This window comes from Felis catus, chromosome F2, assembly GCF_018350175.1.
Source record: "Felis catus isolate Fca126 chromosome F2, F.catus_Fca126_mat1.0, whole genome shotgun sequence".
NCBI lineage: Eukaryota > Metazoa > Chordata > Mammalia > Carnivora > Felidae > Felis > Felis catus.
The window spans coordinates 50,228,186-50,246,552 of NC_058385.1; the positions used below are offsets into that span (position 1 = coordinate 50,228,186).

Below are 18,367 nucleotides of genomic sequence, written 5' to 3' on the forward strand. Positions count from 1 at the left end.
GACAGCTGTATCTGGAGATGGGCTGCCTGGTCCCCCCAGACTTCCAGCTGCTCCTGAGCTCAGAGAAAGCCTGGAAACAGAATACGTACTCAGGCATGGTGAACAACCCACACTCCAGCCATACTGATTTTCCTGGACTCCTCTGGATGTACCCCATTTTCTCTTGCTTTTGTTCGTTGTACACCTGATCCCTCTGCCTAGAATGCTTTTCTCCTTGATGATTTCTGTTTTCCTGTATGTTTTTAGATTAGATATTACCTCCTTCAGGAAATCTTCCCTGACTAGCATCCCCACTCCCTACAATGTGCTCATAAGAAGGAGTTACTTACTCCTCTTGTGTGTCCCTATAATACATTGTTTTTTATTGCACTTATCATTCTGCATTGCCATTATGGTCTCTGAAAACTGGGAGTTACTTGAGGGCAGGGGCTGTGTCTTTTCTTCCATTATATCTACAGAGTGTAGTAAAGTAGCAGGAACACAGCAGGTGCTCAATAAATATTCATAGAATGAGGAACAAATGAACCAGGATATAGTCCTATCTTCTAATATATTAGTCTTTTTAGTATAAGCAACTCAAAACCCAACCAAAGGGGCTTAAGCAAAAAAGATAATTTAGTAACTTAACTGAGAAATCCAGGGGCAGGACTATTTTAATAAGGATTCAAACTTTGTCCTTGAGATATGGCTCTTTTTGAGGACGGGCAAGGGGGACATGGCTGGGGTGAAGAAGTAAACTGAGGCAGGGTTCCCAAGAAGCAGAAACCGAGACCAGAAATCTTGTGCAAGTGACTGATTGAAGGAACACTTTCAGAACTGGGCTGACGAAAGCAAGAAAACTTTGGCCAAGATGTGGTCTCAGCCGGAGATCAGCTATAGCCTAATCTCATGGGAGCCTGGGGCATGAATAGTACCACAAAGTTCCTTAAGGCAAGGGGGATGACCTTTTGTATCCCCCTGGAAATGAATTAGTCATTGGCTGTGGGCTGCCTCTGGAGGTGGGGTGGGAGGTAAGGTCCGAAACTTTTGTCTAGGTGGCTCCTGTTTTGGAAGGCTACAAGGGGAGTTGAGAACTGTTAGCAGCCAGAGGATGGGGACATTGGCCTGGTTAAAGAGGTCTGGGAATAGTTCTCAGTAAAGAGAAGATGAAGGTTAGGTGATTCTGGAATTGTACGGATGGAGGGGACTCTGTTACGGTGAATCTACAGAGGGAAACCTGGGGCTTGGTACCCAAAGGAGGGGAGGCAGATGCTGGATAGCCAAAGAGCAGCCTGGCTACTACATTCCAGGGAGCAGGTGCCCTCTGTCCGTTAGAGGTGGTACTGCATTTTGCCTTGTGGCTTCCCTTTTTCAGTGAGGCTCTAACATTGTGATAGTTTGTAAACAGGGCTGGAATTTATCTGAGTAAATTGGAGAGTATGCTTCCGATAGTTCTCTGTATTGTCATTTTGTTTGGTTAACCACCCAAATGTCTGAATAGAAGATGCTGGTGTGCAGGGAAGGAGAAAAGGTGAGCACCGCCAAGGGCCAGGGAGGAGGAAAACTGAGCACTGTCTCCGACAGGGAAAATGCCCCACTTTCAGCTTTTTCACTTTCTGGGTAAGGAGAGATATCGAGAAACTTACTCCTAAATCCTACGATCAAAGAGGCTTTGTTATGCTTCATACCATCAGTTGGAGAATCTGGGAAAAAAGAATCTTTAAAAACCAACTAGAATGCTTTCAGCTGAAAAGAAATGTAAAGTTTCTATGTTACCCATGAGCCTTGAGAACTTTGCAACATTTGACCTACCTAAAATATGAAGAAGGCATGCCACCCGATCGTTTTTGTTTCTGTCTTTTAGTTTCATTAGCTCTAGGTAGTAGACCTTAACAGATCTGGCAGATGGAACATTCACACATGGGATCATTTGCTTTCACAGACCCTTACCTCCTTCAAGCATCGCGGTAGATTTATTTAGACAATCGTGCATTTTAGTGGTCGCTCTGTTCAGATTTCCACTTGAACATATGTCTGTTATAGTTTCTGAACTTCAGTTAATGTCTTGAAGGGACAACCATGAGAAAATCCCTTAATTGGGGTTCTGTTTGAGTTCGATTATTAAGGATAATGAGCGTAACTATTTATTAGCCCAAGTAAGCCCCTCTGCCATGGAAACATCTGTCATGTGGAAATACTGAGGCTCTATATTTTGCTGGCAAGCGTGGTGTACAATTCTGCTTCAGTGGTGAAATTTAATCTTACCACCAATAAAAGAGCCTGCAATGACATAAAAGATGCCCAACTAAAGAGAAGTGTCGACTTGACTTTAAATAAATGCTGCTAGCAATTGTTCCTTTTTCCCAAACATTAATACCAATCTGAACTGTAACCTGATGTGGTCGATTAAATTGTACTGATTCTGTTCTTTGGGTGTGTTCTTCTCCGCTATCCCTGAATTTTAATCCGTTTTCAAATAGGAGTTGAGGGCTCTCTTTCATGCTGTAGGTGGAATTGTTGAGAGCCTTTGGAATGAGGCCTAGCCGGTGGTATCATGAGTGTGCGAGAACGGTGGACAGGTTACCTCACTGCTGGTTTAGAAACTGCTGTTTGTTGGTGTGCATGCCCCCTTTAGGCATGATATAATGCTGGTTTTCTCAAAGTTCAGGTATTGACTGCCTTCACAGTTTTTGCCGTATCATTGTATTGCCTGTGCAAATTTTAATTAAAAATTTTCCCTTAAGTTGGCTCATAATTGAAAAATTTACATACCATTCTGGTCTCATCTTAATAATAATCTGTGTGTCCGAGATTTGATGGGCCATTTGCATACGTTTCTTCATTTGATGTAGGATACACATTTCTTTTCACGTTGTTAACATACCTGGAGTCATGATGTGTCCTACTATGGATGCTAATGACCGTCCTTGCACTTTCTGTTGACCAGGCAGCCGGCAGGCCTGGCCTGGTTCCTAGTTGTCATTGCCTGACACCTTCTGGTGAGAAGAGGAAGGCACCAGATAAAAACTTCAAGAATGGATGTCAGCAGCATGGGCGAAAATCCTGAAAGCCCTGAGGGAACATGTTTGAAAAAATGCAATTCATCAATGCTATCCATGCCATAGACGATGATATCATGTGGCAAATCGTGGCCATTGTTGACCTCAAGTTTAAAAGTGAGTTGGAAGAATTGGGTACTTGATTGTAGAGAAATAGAAGATATATTTTAGCCAATTAAATTTGGTTATATGGTCATTTTTATGTATGCCCAAGTGTAGTTTATTTTAAAATACTATGTCCAAAGAAGCTTAAAAGAGTTATATCAGTAAGAATAAAATACATATGTTATGTAACAGGAAAACATGGGGTCATAGCTATTTCCTTTTTTTCTTAGGAGTACATAAAGTACTGGTGTATATTACAATCAAAAGTGTCTCAAATTTGATGACATATTATATTACCTTTAATACACATTCAAATAAACAAAGACCCTTTCCTTAAATCTGACTGGACCATTGTAGATATTATAATTACTGAAATCAAGAGTTGGGACTTAACCGACTGAGCCACCCAGGCACCCCCAGTTGTTTTATCTTTTAAATGGGTGTCTTGAACTTTTCTAAAGAAGACATCCAGATGGCCAACAGGCACATGAAAAGATGCTCAACGTCGCTCCTCATCAGGGAAATACAAATCAAAACCACACTGAGATACCACATCATGCCGGTCAGAGTGGCTAAAGTGAACAAGTCAGGAGACTATAGATGCTGGCGAGGATGTGGAGAAATGGGAACCCTCTTGCACTGTTGGTGTGAAGGCAAAGTGGTGCAGCCGCTCTGGAAAACAGTGTGGAGGCTCCTCAAAAAATTAAAAATACATCTACCCTATGATCCAGCAATAGCATTGCTAGGAATTTACCCAAGGGATACAGGAGTGCTGATGCATAGGGGCACTTGTACCCCAATGTTTATAGCAGCACTTTCAACAATAGCCAAATTATGGAAAGAGCCTAAATGTCCATCAACTGACGAATGGATAAAGAAGATGTGGTTTATACATACAATGGGATACTACCTGGCAATGAGAAAGAATGAAATCTGGCCATTTGTAGCAACATGGATGGAACTGGAGAGTATTATGCTAAGTGAAATAAGTCAGGCAGAGAAAAACAGACACCATATGTTTTCACTCATACGTGGACCCTGAGAAACTTACCAGAAGACCAGAGGGGAGGGGGAGGGGGGAAAAAGTTACAGAGAGGGAAGGAGGCAAACCATAAGAGACTCTTAAATACTGAGAACAAACTGAAGGTTGATGGGGGTTGGGGGAGAGGGGAAAGTGGGTGATGGGCATTGAGGAGGGCACCTGCTAGGGTGAGCACTGGGTGTTGTATGGAAACCAATTTAACAATAAATTATATATTTAAAAAATAAATAAATGGGTGTCTTGAGTAAATTCTCTCAGAAGCAGACCCTGAGACAAAACTGTGAGTGTAAATATTTGGGATTCTAGGAAGCATTTGGGATTCTAGGAAGTATTTGGGATTCTAGGAAGCAAAGGTAGTAGGGAAGTGAGACAAGGAAGAAAAAGAAGCCAATGTAGGTGTGTCCATGAGCAGGTCACCATTGTGGGCAATTGCGACTGGATCCTACTGGGATCCTCTGACCCTGGGATATGGAGAACATGCCTCAGAGTTAACCCATCTGAGGGCAAGGAAGCTATTTATTTATCAAGCACTTATTTATCAAGTGTTCGGTACAAAATAAGTATTTATTTATCAAGCACTGTTCTGTATTATTAACAATTAGTCCTAGGTTGTTAACTCCATAGTAGTTCTGTCCTGTCCCACACACCTGCAGTCTTCTCCTGGGGCAAAAGACCAGGTGCTTGCAGGAGATATGGATGCTTTTTGGTATGGATGATAATGATGAATGCCTAGGGAATGCCTGCATGACATCAGCAACACTTCATCCAATGGGAATAATAACATTACCCCCAAGCACTGTTTTTTGTTTTTGTTTTTGTTGTGTGGCTATTAAATACAATCAGGCATACAAACACTGGTATGTAGTAAATTTTAATAAATGTTGGCTAACTTATTACATTTCATCCTCATTTTGGACTGATAACTGTCTTACCAAGCTGTTGGGCTGCAGTTCGATACTCTGTAAAAATCTCACCTTATGTGATGCTTTGGTTTTTGTGGGTCCTTAAACTATTTCTTCCATACCTCTTGGTTAGCATGCCTTCACTCCAACTGGCCAATTGGCAAAACTGTAAGAAATATGTTCTGTCTATATTTGAATGTGATACTGCTGTCCCTCCATAGTATGGCACTTGAGAGGATTTTCCTCTTTTGGGTATTTGTTCATTTGGCTTGCTCTTGACAAATACTTTGTATTCAAATTTTTTAAAAAGCAACCTTTTTTTTTTCACCAATGACATACGAATTACATTTTTATATAAGGATCAAACAGTTACTTTTAATCCTACCATTGAGATAACTACTGCTAAACTTTGGTATATTTTTTTCAGGTCTTTATGTACTTTAGTGGACATTCATTCGTCTCCCATCCAGTGCTGACACCTTCTCTTTCCCCTCCTAACTACACTTAGATTTATTGGGGTATAAACATTCCCCACCATCACAACCATGTATAGTTGGTGGAACAGTCCCAGCTGTTCCTACCCCGGTCTTCAGGAATGGGCCTTAATTGGCCTGTCTTTCAAAAAATTCCACCTCCTTGATAGAATTTTTAGTTCAAGGATGGGCATTAACCCAGGCCTAAGTCAATCAGTATATAATATTCCTCTGGTTCAGAAGTAATTATAATATCTACAATGGTCCGGTCAGATTTCAGAGAAGGGTCTTTGTTTGATGATTGTGAAGAGACACTGCCTCCCTTCTGCCTGACCAGAATGAGAAAGTCTGTAGCGTTGACTGCTGCTGACAGCTCTCCATGCTATAAATTTGAGAGGCCTGAGCCTGAGCTGTCATTGTGGATGAAAGAGTAGAGAGAAGTAAAGAAGGAATGGGTTGAGTCTGTCTTAAAATATGGCCAACTCCAGAGACTCCTGGAAGGGTAGAATGGGGATAAATTAGGTCTCTCTTGCCTGTTTTCTTCTATATATGGGGAGGTGCCAAGAATTTTTTCTTGAAGTTCCTCATGAAAGATCAGAGTTCATAGAGAAAGATAACACAAATACTCATTTTTTTTCATAGACTGAGAGATGTTCTATGCTGAGCATCAACACTTTTGGGAAACCACATGGCCCTAACAAATACTCTTGCAAGAAAACCCTCCATCTTGTGTCTCCTATGGTGAAGACGTGTCAGGATGTTTGCATTCCTCAGGAGATGGGGAAGTGAAAGGCGAGTCCTAACATTCTTTTCTTAGGAGAGACTCTCAAAATTTGCTCTAACGTAGCACTGTGCTCTGAGCCAAGCCACAGAATAGCAGGAGGGATGATGTTTAGTGGTCACATGTTCAGGTGTGGAGGATAAGAGATGGCTGGGCTCAAGTGTTCTGAGTCCTCAGACAGTTCTTACCACACCTACACATTCTTGTGGGGGTCTAAGGCAAGGATGCACAGAGGCCTTTGATGCTGGGTCCCTGGCTCTGTGAGCTGGGCCGGGCTCCGTGGAGCTACCAGAGGTCAGACTGCCTTGGTTGGAACCATGATCCATAATTCCCTAACTTCGTAATCTGCTGCTGCTGTTGTTATTGTTACTAGTTGCCTAATTAGGCTTAAGTGGATTGGACTGGAAACAGAACTCCTATCCCTGGATCCATACCCTAACTTATCTTATCTCTCTCATGGTGAGGAGAGAACCTGAAGGGAAAGTAAACCATGAGTGTCTGTGTTAGCACTTTTGCTCTGGAGCAGAGTTGATCACCTCACCTTTTGGTCTTCCCATTGTTGGGGTATCTCTACAGAGAGAAGCTTCTTCAAGTCTTTGATACCTCACTGGGTCCATGGAAAAGACATTTTCCAAATAGCCAACCTAGAAAAACCTTTTCACACGATAGCCAGGGCTTTGGCCTCTTTGCTTGACTTGACTAAAGCCCTGTTCCCCGACACTGCTGACCAATGACCTCCTTGGCTGTGATCCTCCTTGTGTTGCTTTCTGGGTGGTGGGTTGGAAGGAGGGAGAAAGTGCTGTGAGGTGAGGAGGCTTGAGCTGTTCCTAGGATAGACGATACTGTGGAACCTTTGTAATACCGACCTGGACATTACTTCCAGTTTATAAAGTGTTTTCATTGATATTTCGTATAGATCTTACTGAATATTAAAACGCATAAAGAGTTCCTTGAAGAAGATACAAAGCACACGTGATTCACTAGCATACAAATTTATGCATCAATTCATACATATTCATGAATGCATTTCTAGTAACCCATGGAATATTAATAGTAGATTAATTTGGGTAGGGGTAGGGCATGTTATGAATTAGTCTGAGGGTTGAGGCTAAAAATAAGAAAAGGAGAAGGGAAGTAAGGGAGGAATGGAGCATCTCTTAAGTCTAGCTGCTTTACACATGTTCTCACATATGCAGTTAAGTACTAATTTATGAAAGAGCTGTTATTCTTCCCATTGGGCTGACATCTAACATCACAGACAATAAGCAGCAGAATCCGCCTTCAAGCACAGGACTATGTAATTTTGAAGCCTCAATTTTGCCCATCAGCACCATGTTCTAGTTTCCTTTAAATAGTGATCAGGTTAAATGGAACTTTTATGTCAGTGAGTCGGCCTGAGCTAATATCACCTTGCTTGCTTACCAGTGTTCTACGAGTTCTCTCCCCACCTTACCTGTCCAAACTTTTATTCTGCAGGACCACAGTGGAGGCCTCTGTTCTATCAAGGCCAGACCCCAGACTCCAGCCCATTCCCACGTCTTGCCTGTGCTGTTTCTCGTATATGGGTTGACCTCTTCTTCCTAGTGAGACAACAAGTGCTTCCTTCCCCATCTCTTGTTATCCCTTCCCACCCTTGCTCCCACTTTTGGCAGTTAGATCTGCAATTTTCATCCCTGGATCAGGTGGCAGAAGTCAATGCTTGGGATTTATTTCAGAAGCTTAGCCCTGGGAGGCAAGAAGATATTTAGACAACTGCATGATACGTAGGTTGCAAATGAAAATACATACATGTTTCCAGGGCTGGGCCCGGAAGAGAGCAGCAGAAAATCAGAGGGATAGAGGTTCTGTGTAGGCGGGTCCCACAGAAACTGGACTTTAAGAAGCTGCGTCCTGGGGGTGAGGTGTGTTCATGAAATCCCTATCTGTTTGGAGGAATGTGAGAGTAGAGGTGGCCTGTGCCCTCAGACAAGACTTTCTTGTGCCTCCACTTGACATGGGGTAGTATAATGATGTCCTGTGCTGAGAGGACCCGAGGCAGGGTCCCCGAGAGTGCAGCCTGGAGTGTTGGGTAAGTAGGTGTTCCTAACAGAGTAGCTCAGACAGGACACCAGAGGCCATCAGATTCAAGGATCCTTGCAGCCAGGAGCATGGAGGAGGCAGCTTTGTGCTATGTGGACTGATAACTGATGGAGAGGAGGGCATCTACACAGGTGACAATGTAGGTGTCAGAGGCTGAGGCCTGAGGCACTCCTGCCCCCAGCCCCTGAATACTGCAGACAACCCTCACCCAACTCAATTTAGACCCAGTGAGGTAGGGGCAGGTTACGTTTCTGCCTTGTAAAGCATGCTCAAAGCCAAAATCTAGTTCAGTTTAAACAAATCATCAGTTTGTGAAGTAATATTCAGTGATCATTGAAGCAAGTGGGGGCAGTGGAAGGATGGCCACTCCAGCCCCATGATGGGCCACTCCTCTTTCACAACCCTTCAAGAATCACTTCTCTGATGTGGGAAACCTTCTGTTCCTCAGTCTGGCAAAGCTTGAGGTGACTTCATTTGCAGGAAGGACACAAACAGTTATTTCTGGCATTGTTGTGGGTAGCAGAACCAGTAGGGGGTACTTTGGAGACAACTTCACTAGCTTTGTAATCAAATAGAAATTTCCCCAGAGACATTTCATCCAGCATGAGGGGAGAAAGTCATGGGGAAAATGAATACAGATCAGTTTACTAGTCAGAAGCAGGTAGAACAGTTGGCAAAAGTGCCTACAAATGAAAAATATTCCCAAGGAATTACACACAAATTAAAACAACAGTTACTGTTTTAGGGCGACCGGATTGGCAAAGATAAGAAAAGAAATGATAATACCCAGTGCTGGTGAAGAAAGCTGGTAGGAATATAAATTGTCCAGTTTCTTCAGGAGGGCACTTTGGTACCATGGATCCAAATGTCAATGGTCTGTTTTCCCTTTGAGTCAGCAGTTCTAGGAATTTATCCAAAGGGAGGGATCAGACAGATACAAAAACATTTATGTACGAGGAGGCTAATCCCAGGTTTGTTTATAGCAGTGAAACATTAGAAACCACACACACACATTAATGAAGAGTAAAGCAAATAAATTACAGAGCATACACGTACCAATCCACAATCTATATGCAAACAAATACCGAGATGTGATATGGACATCGCAATGACTATGCAGCTTTATATTTATTAGCATAGTATGGTGTTTAAGATATATTGCTAAGTAATAAAACCAGCTTAGAATCAGCATATTAGGTATGAATGAATTAAAAATATGCATAGAAGTAAGAAGCTGAGGATCTAATGTATGGCATGGCTGAAATTAATAACAGTATTGCACACTTGAAGGTTGTTGAAAACAGATCTTAAGGGTTCTCACCACACAGGAACTATGTGAGGTGTCGGATGTGTTCCTTATCTTGGTCTCAGTAATCATTCTATAATGTATCTGTATATCAAATCATCATGTTGTACACTTAGAATATATACTAGTATCAATAAAATTAAAAAATATGCATATGCGTAGGCAGACAGAAGTCTGGAGGTCTCTTTTTTTTTCTTTTTAAATTTACATCCAAGTTAGTTAACATATAGTACAATAATGATTTCAGGAGTAGATTCCAGTGATTCATCCCCTATGTGTAACACCCAGTGCTCATCCCAGCAAGCGTCCTCCTTAATGCCCCTTACCCATTTAGCCCCCACTGCACAACCCCTCCAGCAACCCTGTTTGTTCCCTGTATTTAAGAGTCTCTAATGTTTTGTCCCATCTCCCTGTTTTTATATTATTTTTGCTTCCTTTCCCTTATGTTTATGTTTTGTATCTTAAATTCCTCGCATGAGTGAAGTCCTATATTTGTCTTTCTCTGACTGACTAATTTCACTTAGCATAATACCCTCCAGTTCCATCCACATAGTTGCAAATGTCAAGATTTCATTCTTTTTGTTTGTTGAGTAATACTCAGTATATACATATACCACATCTTCTTTATCCATTCTTCTGTCAGTGGACATTTGGGCTCTTTCCATACTTTGGCTGTTGTCAATAGTGCTGCTGTGAACATTGGGGTGCATGTCCCTCTTTGAAACAGCACACCTGTATCCCTTGGATAAATACCTAGTAGTACAATTGCTGGGTCATAGGGTAGTTCTATTTTTAACTTTTTGATGAACCTCTATACTATTTTCCAGAATGACTGCACCAGTTTGCATTTCCACCAGCAATGCAAAAGAGATCCTCTTTCTCTGCATCCTCGCCAACCTCTGTTGTTGCCTTTAATTGCTAACCATTCTGACTGGTGTAAGGTGGTATCTCATTGGCTATACCAAACTATTAAAGATAGGCGTTTTAGGGCAGGAGTGACAATAAAATGATTACAGTGATTTTATGTTCTCCTTTTTCATTTAAATGAATTACCTGTCAAACTTTTTTTTAGAATAAGCGTGAATTATTACATATTTATATTTATTTAACTGTTCTGGGTGTTGGACCAGGTGACCTCCAAGGTCCTTCCCTCCTTGCCCTGCTCAGCTTTTCCCTCCCCCCACTGTATTTTCTCTCTTCTCTGAACTCCCAGGGCAGTTAAAATCCAAGTTCTGCCCAATGGAGGAGTTCAGTAACGTCTTTGCATTAAAGATACTGTCAGTGGTGAATCTGTCATATGCTGTTTCTCCAGCAGCTTTGTAAATTCAACTTGCTCCAAAATTGTTTGGCACCAACCATTATAACATTTTTGTTGTTGTTGTTTTGATGGGTCATTACTCTTACAGACTTCTGAGAACGCATGAGACTACAAATGACCTTTTGTCGATTGTTTGGGGTGTAGACATGTTGTGGAAGGAAAAGACCGTCTTGGATTTAGAAGGCATTTTCAAATGGGGCTTGAAAACTGGGAGTAGGGTTAATGCTAAGCACCTCATTAGGATCAGAATTGTAGAGCTTTATAAGATAAAGCACCAACAACCGCTCCATCTCGGGATCTTTGTCTTTCCTCCTTCCTGATAGTCAATGCTGAAGCTGCTTTCGCACTGTCTGGGGAAACTGATCCTATGAAATGTTGAATGTCTGTCTGGCTCTGCTTGTGGCATAAACCTGTCATTCCTGGGTCAGGGAGAGACAGCAGGGGCAGCGTCACCCTTGAGCGTAATTCAGACGTAAAATCTGGGAACCGATGGTGTGAATTTCAAACTGCTCCCTAACTGTTGATGAGCCAACTGAAACGAAAACTCCAGTTGTAAGTAAGTATACCATGGAGAAAGAGAGGAAAAAAGAAAGGTGAAAATCTGAGAGGAAATAAAGAAAGGAAGGAAGAATCAAAGGAGGAAGGAATGAAGGAAGGCAAGAAGATAATAGTTTGGAAGAAAAACGAGGATCTTTTGCAGAAATAGTAATTTCTGAAAGCAGTTGTAAAGATTTTTGAAGGCCTTGGACTGTGCTCCCCTTACCATGCTTTAGGGAGATTTGGGGACCCTGGGAATGAGAAAGTTGAGAAGTCAGAAAGACTGGGTGGAGGTGTAGCTCTGTCACTCACTATTCATGTGACTCTGACTGTGTACAACCCCGTCTGGATCTTCCTGGAGAACATGGACATGAGCCGGGACGTTCGAAGTTTCCTACCAGCCCTAACATGCCATGTCTTTCAAGTTCTAAGAGCACACATTCTAAGAGACACAGGCAGGATGTGTTTGTGGTGGCCACGTGGCAAATGTGCCCACCTTGCCTTATTTCTACCCTTTGTCCTAGGCGGTGACTATCATAAGTCGTTCTCATAGTTCCTCACAGCAAATGGGCCCTGCGCCTTTGAAAACAATGATGGATATGATTCTCTTTGTTTGCTTAAAATCTGGGCTAAGAGGTTGTCCTACAATTTTCAGTCGCATTATGGAAATGACATGATCCCAAATCCTTAATGATATTTGGGTTTGGGAGATAGTGGATGTCTTACCTAAGTTCCTGAGTATCCATAAGAAGTCTGTGTGAGTCTTGGCTCTGATTAGACTTCAGATGTACTATGCTATCCTGTTTGTGTTATCTCTCAGGATTAGGATAAAATAACAGTATGGAGCCTCATTTAAAAAATATTTCTGTGATATATTGTGAGTATAGTAAATGTATAAAATGAATTAAATTACATTGATCATAAATGTATAGTTGGGTATTTTACATATGCACACACCTATGTAAGCACCATCCAGATGAAGGTATAGACATTCTGGCACCCTGTTTAAGCCAGTTACCTCTTCTAACCCCAATCCGTCCAAAGGTCAGCTATTTTGACTTCTATCACCATTGATTGTTTTTGTCTGTTCTTAAACTTCATATAATGGATTCATGCAGTACGTACATTTTGGATCTGATGTGGGAGAATTTCTTTCTTTGGTTCATGTCATTGAAACTACTTATTTTAATCCGGACTATGCTTCTCTTAACCACTATAGACAAGGGGCCACATAGACATCCTGACATAAAGTATATGTTGTCTGACTACCATATGTACTTTTACATGCAACATGTACTATGCAATTTTACTCAGACGCCTTTAAACTCGTGTCAAGTACCTCTTTGATCAGGTGCCACAAGAGTTGGAGAATCAATGGTGAATCTAGAGAGACCAGACTCTGGAAAACAGATGAACAATCGCAGAAGTGAACCACCATAATTGTGAAAAGGGGCTAAGTTGTTCCCAAGGATACTCTTTAAAAAGACATAATAAGAGGAAACATCTCACTTCTGAACAATGAAACACGTAAATGCCTAATTCATTAGACCAACCAGAAATGCAAACAAACAACCTGCTATTCAGCATAGCGTCACTAGATGGGGATCTTGAGTCAATCATCGCTTGCTGGTTTTCTTTATCTCAGGTTTTCTTTCTTTGAATCTGTTTTACCCAGGGTCTGAATACACATAATACAAGTTTACAATTTTGGCATTTCACATTTTTTTTGGCTGAACTTTTTGGGGATGGTAATTTGGAGTAAAATGGATTTAGTTTTAAATATATTAGCTTAATTAATTTCTCATCTGGGGTCCCAGGGAGGTGAAGAGCCCCCGACAGGCAGGCTGTGTGCTATTAATCTGGTGGTTATTTCTGGCAGAAGCTACCAGTGTTTATTCCCATTGCCCCCACAGGGTGTGGCTGGTTGTGGAGACTGTCATTATACTTTATAACTGATTAAAAGAGGAAATCCTCACTAGAAATTGCTCTACAGCAGCCAACAAGTGAACCCAACTGTTTGATTTCCATAGAGTAAGCAGTTTCGATCTCTTTATATGTAAAAACTGTAGCAGTGAAAGAAAGCTAATGCTTTTTGTCCTTCTTTTTTCACAATGAAATTCCAAAGTGATTTTTATATTTAATCCCATGTTGACCTCATAGAAGAATCTAGATATACGAAGTAAAAGCCTTTGCTTTCTCTTCTATTTGTCTAGGCAGTCATGCCATTCAGGAATAAAAATCCTCAGCTTGCTGAGGACGGTGACTAAAGTAGCCTGTCCTCATGTTTAAGTTTTCAAGAAAACTCAGTAGCTGGACAGTCTTGCCTGTGACGTGTATTGACCTTCTATCTGGGGACAATGTGGCCATTTAGCTTTGGCTGCTATCTGAAATGAGTTTGAGTGTCTCAGCTCACTTCATAAGAAACACAAATAAAGCCCACATAATAAAGCATGCAGTTTGGGATTATTGCCAGTGTCTGTTCAGAAGGTGCCCAGAACTATATTTCGGAAAACTAAATTCCTGTTCCACGTAGATAGAGACTCTTGTATTTTCAGATGGGTCCAGTTGGAGGGCAAGCAGGGAAGAGAGAGAAAAGAAAATTGTAAACGGTGAGCATCATGCTGGAGGAAATGCCTGTGGTGACCCAGGCTGAAGGCCCGCACAGCAATCTCGAGGACCCCACGTTCAAACCGGTGGCACATCTGAACCCGCGTGAAGTCGAGGGCAGGGGCTGTCTCTGCTCTCCCACTTTACCTTCTGCTCTCCAGCTTCTTCAAAGCTGCATAATAAAGAATGGTAGGGACTTCACTTCTTACCGCCTTCACCTGCCCCTGTCACGGCTCCTACTCCCAGAGCGGCCAAGGAGGCAAACGCTCAGAGGCTCACTGTCAGTGGTCTGTCTCCACTCTGCCTGTCTGGCCAGAGAAATAGGCTGCCGGGCCTGGTTGTGGCCGAAGCAGGGGCTTTGTCATTTGGGTAGAACCCTGAACCAAATTTTGTGAGGATGAAGTGTTGGCCAAACAATGTCTCAGATTTCAGATTCAGAGTGGTCATTTCATCAAGGGAGGATACTTTCGTTTGCTTGCATGTTTGTCCTTATATTTCTTTCTCTTAAACAAAAGTAAACCATGTTCACTAAAGAGAAGAATTCTAGTAAATGCAGATAGGTTCAAAACAATTTTTTTTTAACTGTCTGTATTCCTCCTACATAGACATAAACTGTTAAATGCCTGCTTTGTGTGTACCCTTCAATCAAAGGTCTGTGGGTATGTACATATGTAAATTTTTTATAAAAATAGGAGTCATTTTGTACCCACTGCTTTATGACTTTTATTTTCACAGAATGCTATTGTATCTTTCCATATATTCCTAGGCATTTATGTATAATCTCACATTTAACAGCTGCCTTATATTCTATCATAGACAATCCCTTCTTTTTGAACAATAGACTCCTTTCCCCCAATTTTATTGATGGTACGAAGCAGTGATTAACTTTCAAAGGTGATTTTTATTGTATCATCTAGTTTTCAAATATATCCGATTTAGAAGTATTTGATTACTGAGAGATTCCTTCCAGTATGAGAAATTATGCCTTTTACAGAAACATGAATATAAGTCAACATTCATTTTTAAAAAATACAACCTTTTTCTCTCCCCATACGGATTAAGTTGTATTAAACACTCCCCACATATATTTACATGAATTGTGTGTGTGTGTGTGTATGTGTGTGTGTGTGTATGTGTGTGTGTTTATATATATATATATATATATATATATATATATATATATATATATAAACATACCCTAGAACTGCCACATGATACCCCCTTTTAATGTAATGGAAAATAGTTACTTTAATTCTTAGGGTTGATTCTTATGTGGGTAAATGGAAAAAAATATGCTAGGAATACAAGATGCATGAAAAATGTTTTAAAGTCTTTATTAGGCTTGAAATGATGAGAGTTTACATAATTAATCATAAGGGGATGTTTTTAGTCACAGAAATGATCATTAGTATCGCACTAGAGTTAAGTAATCTTTATAGCAATATAAAAATGCCATTTCACCCTTAGATCTTACCGAGATTTTGTCTCTCTTTTATTCTCTCTGGCATTACAACACTCAGTAATTGAATGCTACTTAATAATGAGGGTGGGTAATGAAACCATCTAAGCTAATGTGTCCATGGAAATTTCTGAAGCACAAACCCCAAATATCACCACAGTATGTTGTGTTAGCCCAAAGCTAGGAACAAGAGAAATTAAGTGCTAGCATGGTGGTGTTTAAAAAATTACCCCCACTTTTAAAATTAATAGCCTTTGTTGTTGTTCTTCTTCTTCATCTTTTTTTTTTTTTTTAATGATCTTTTAAGATGCAAATTCTATATTTCAGCCTCGGTTCACATTTTTGTCAATTGCTTTGGTGGGGGCCGTCATAAATTTTAACTCTCCTTCCTAAATTATAAGAATGTCTGGAGTGAGTTTTTTGATAAACAGAAGGTTCGTATTTGGTCTATTTTGACAAAGAGGCAATAATAAAGACAATTAGCGAGTTCCATTTGCTCCCAGGAGAATATAGGTCAATAGTCAACGGTGCAGTCTGTGGAATCAGAGTGACTTTGCTTGTACCTGGGTGCTGCCCTTTACTTGCTGGATGACCTTGGGGTGATTTGCTACCCCCGCCCCCCCCCAGGGTGTTTCAGCTGAAAAATGATGATAAAAATGTGAAGATTAAGCGAGGAAGTGCAAGGTGTGCACCATTGTACCTGACAGAGAAAAGAAGTTCAATACATTTTTAACTATTGTTTAAAAAGTTGGCTAACTGTACTTGAATATTTAATGGAATGAAATTAGACTTTATTTTGATCCCCAAACACAAAGCCTATGAGTTAGGGTTGTTGCAGATTTTTCAGTCTATTTGGTTAGAAATAATTGTGTCATCATCTAACTAAAATCCCTCAAGAACTTACTTCAAAGACATTTACATTTATAGAAACAAAAGCATACAACTATGGGGTAGATGTTTTGACTTTTCTCTGATCTGTTCAGTAAAGTGAGCCTTCAATTGAGATACATGTCTTCTTATCACAAATGTGTTCTCATAATGGCTTTTAGCAAATGTAACTTATTGAAAATAGGAAAAGCTGCCCAAAGTATCATTTAATGAAACACCTTTAAATTTAAAAAAGCAAGAATATCTCTTGTGCCTTCGAAATGGAACTTAATTGGTTCTAAACATGAACAGTTGGATTTTGATCTCAGTGTATAAAAAAAAAAAGTTTGATTTTGACTATAAGACTGGTTTAAAATTTAACTGCAAGTAATTGATTTGTAAAATTTCAAAAGCAACTCTTTAATCTTTTACTAAAGTATTAATAAGTTAATAACCTTATTTCATTGAATTTGCTCTTTCATTATATAAGTCCAGCTTCTTGAGTAGGTCCTGGTTCATTCAAAAAATATGCTCTTATTTTTTGAGACGTCCATCTTGCTGTGTAAGAAAAATGAATTTGTGGCATCTTTTCTTAGTTGCCATTTTCCATTAAAATTTACCTTTAAGTGAGAGTGAGGTGGGGGAGGGTGAGAGAGAGTGACCAAGAAAAGGTTTCTTAACCTTATACTTACGTGGGCTCTGAATTTTAGCAAATCTGGTTTTTAAGTAAATTCCAATTTTCCTTCATCTTTACTGACAATAGATATAGTTGTATAGAAGATCATCAGATTCCTTTGTCTATACATTCAGAAAAGCATTCTTTTTATGACTATCACATAGAAAAGAATATAAATCCTGTCTACCTCATGATAAACAGACTTTTCTATTCTGTTTTGTGAGAAACGATTTATACAAACTTGTTCCACATCTGCACTCTAATTATCAAATTTTTCTCAGAGTTGGTCATGTATCACTTACTGAAATACTGACATCATCCATTTTAGGGCTGGGATGACTGTTGCTTCACTATGAAAAGAATTTTTTAGAAGTTGAGTTATGCATGTTCAGTACCTCTCAACTGTTAGAAGACTGGCATATTTAAATGTTCTAATGATGGGAAAAAGTATAGATCAATTGTCTTCCATTTGAGATCAATAAGCTAACTGATCTGAAAGGAAAAGCAAAAACAGATGATGCTTTCATAATCTGTTTGACTCTATGAAAGATGATGACTGTCTGAGTCTGTGTGCATAAATGGGAAGAGCTGGGTTTAGTAATTCATGAGAAGTGGCTCTTCTGTCATCTTTTAAAAACGAATAGATCCGTGTAATGGTTAAAGGTGACTCTAACATCACAGCCCTGTTATGGGATCGTCGACAAAGATTCCTGAGCACAGACTTTATAACTTGACTGGATCTTTTTTAAAAAACATGTTTATTTATCTATTTTGAGAGACAGAGAGAGAGAGTGCAAGTGGGGAAGGGACAGAGAGAGAGGGAGACAGAAAATCCCAAGCAGGTTCTGTGTTGTCAGCACAGAGCCCGATGCAGGGCTCGATCCCATGACCCTGGGATCATGACCTGAGCTGAAATCAAGAGTCAGAGGCTCAACCAACTAAGCCACCCTGGCATTCCTGATTCTAGATCTTTTTTAAAAAGCATATTTCCTTTTTAAAGCTCAAGCCTTGAGCCTTTATCAGAGCTTCCAATAATTCATGACAGTTTTAGGTAGTGACCGTGACTCAGGAGCAGTTGAGAGGATGAGATATTAATTTTCTTGTTTGCTTGCATGTGATCTATCTAACACCATGGAAAGTAAGATACATCACAGCAAAATTTTTATTTATTTATTTA

General features: G+C 40.3%; 1 long non-coding RNA gene across 1 annotated transcript in view; it reads left to right on the forward strand.

Annotated features, from left to right (window-relative positions):
• Positions 1-18,367, forward strand: part of LOC109496158 — a 72,288-nt gene that overhangs the window by 32,544 nt on the left and 21,377 nt on the right. The gene's annotated exons all lie outside the window — the stretch shown is intronic.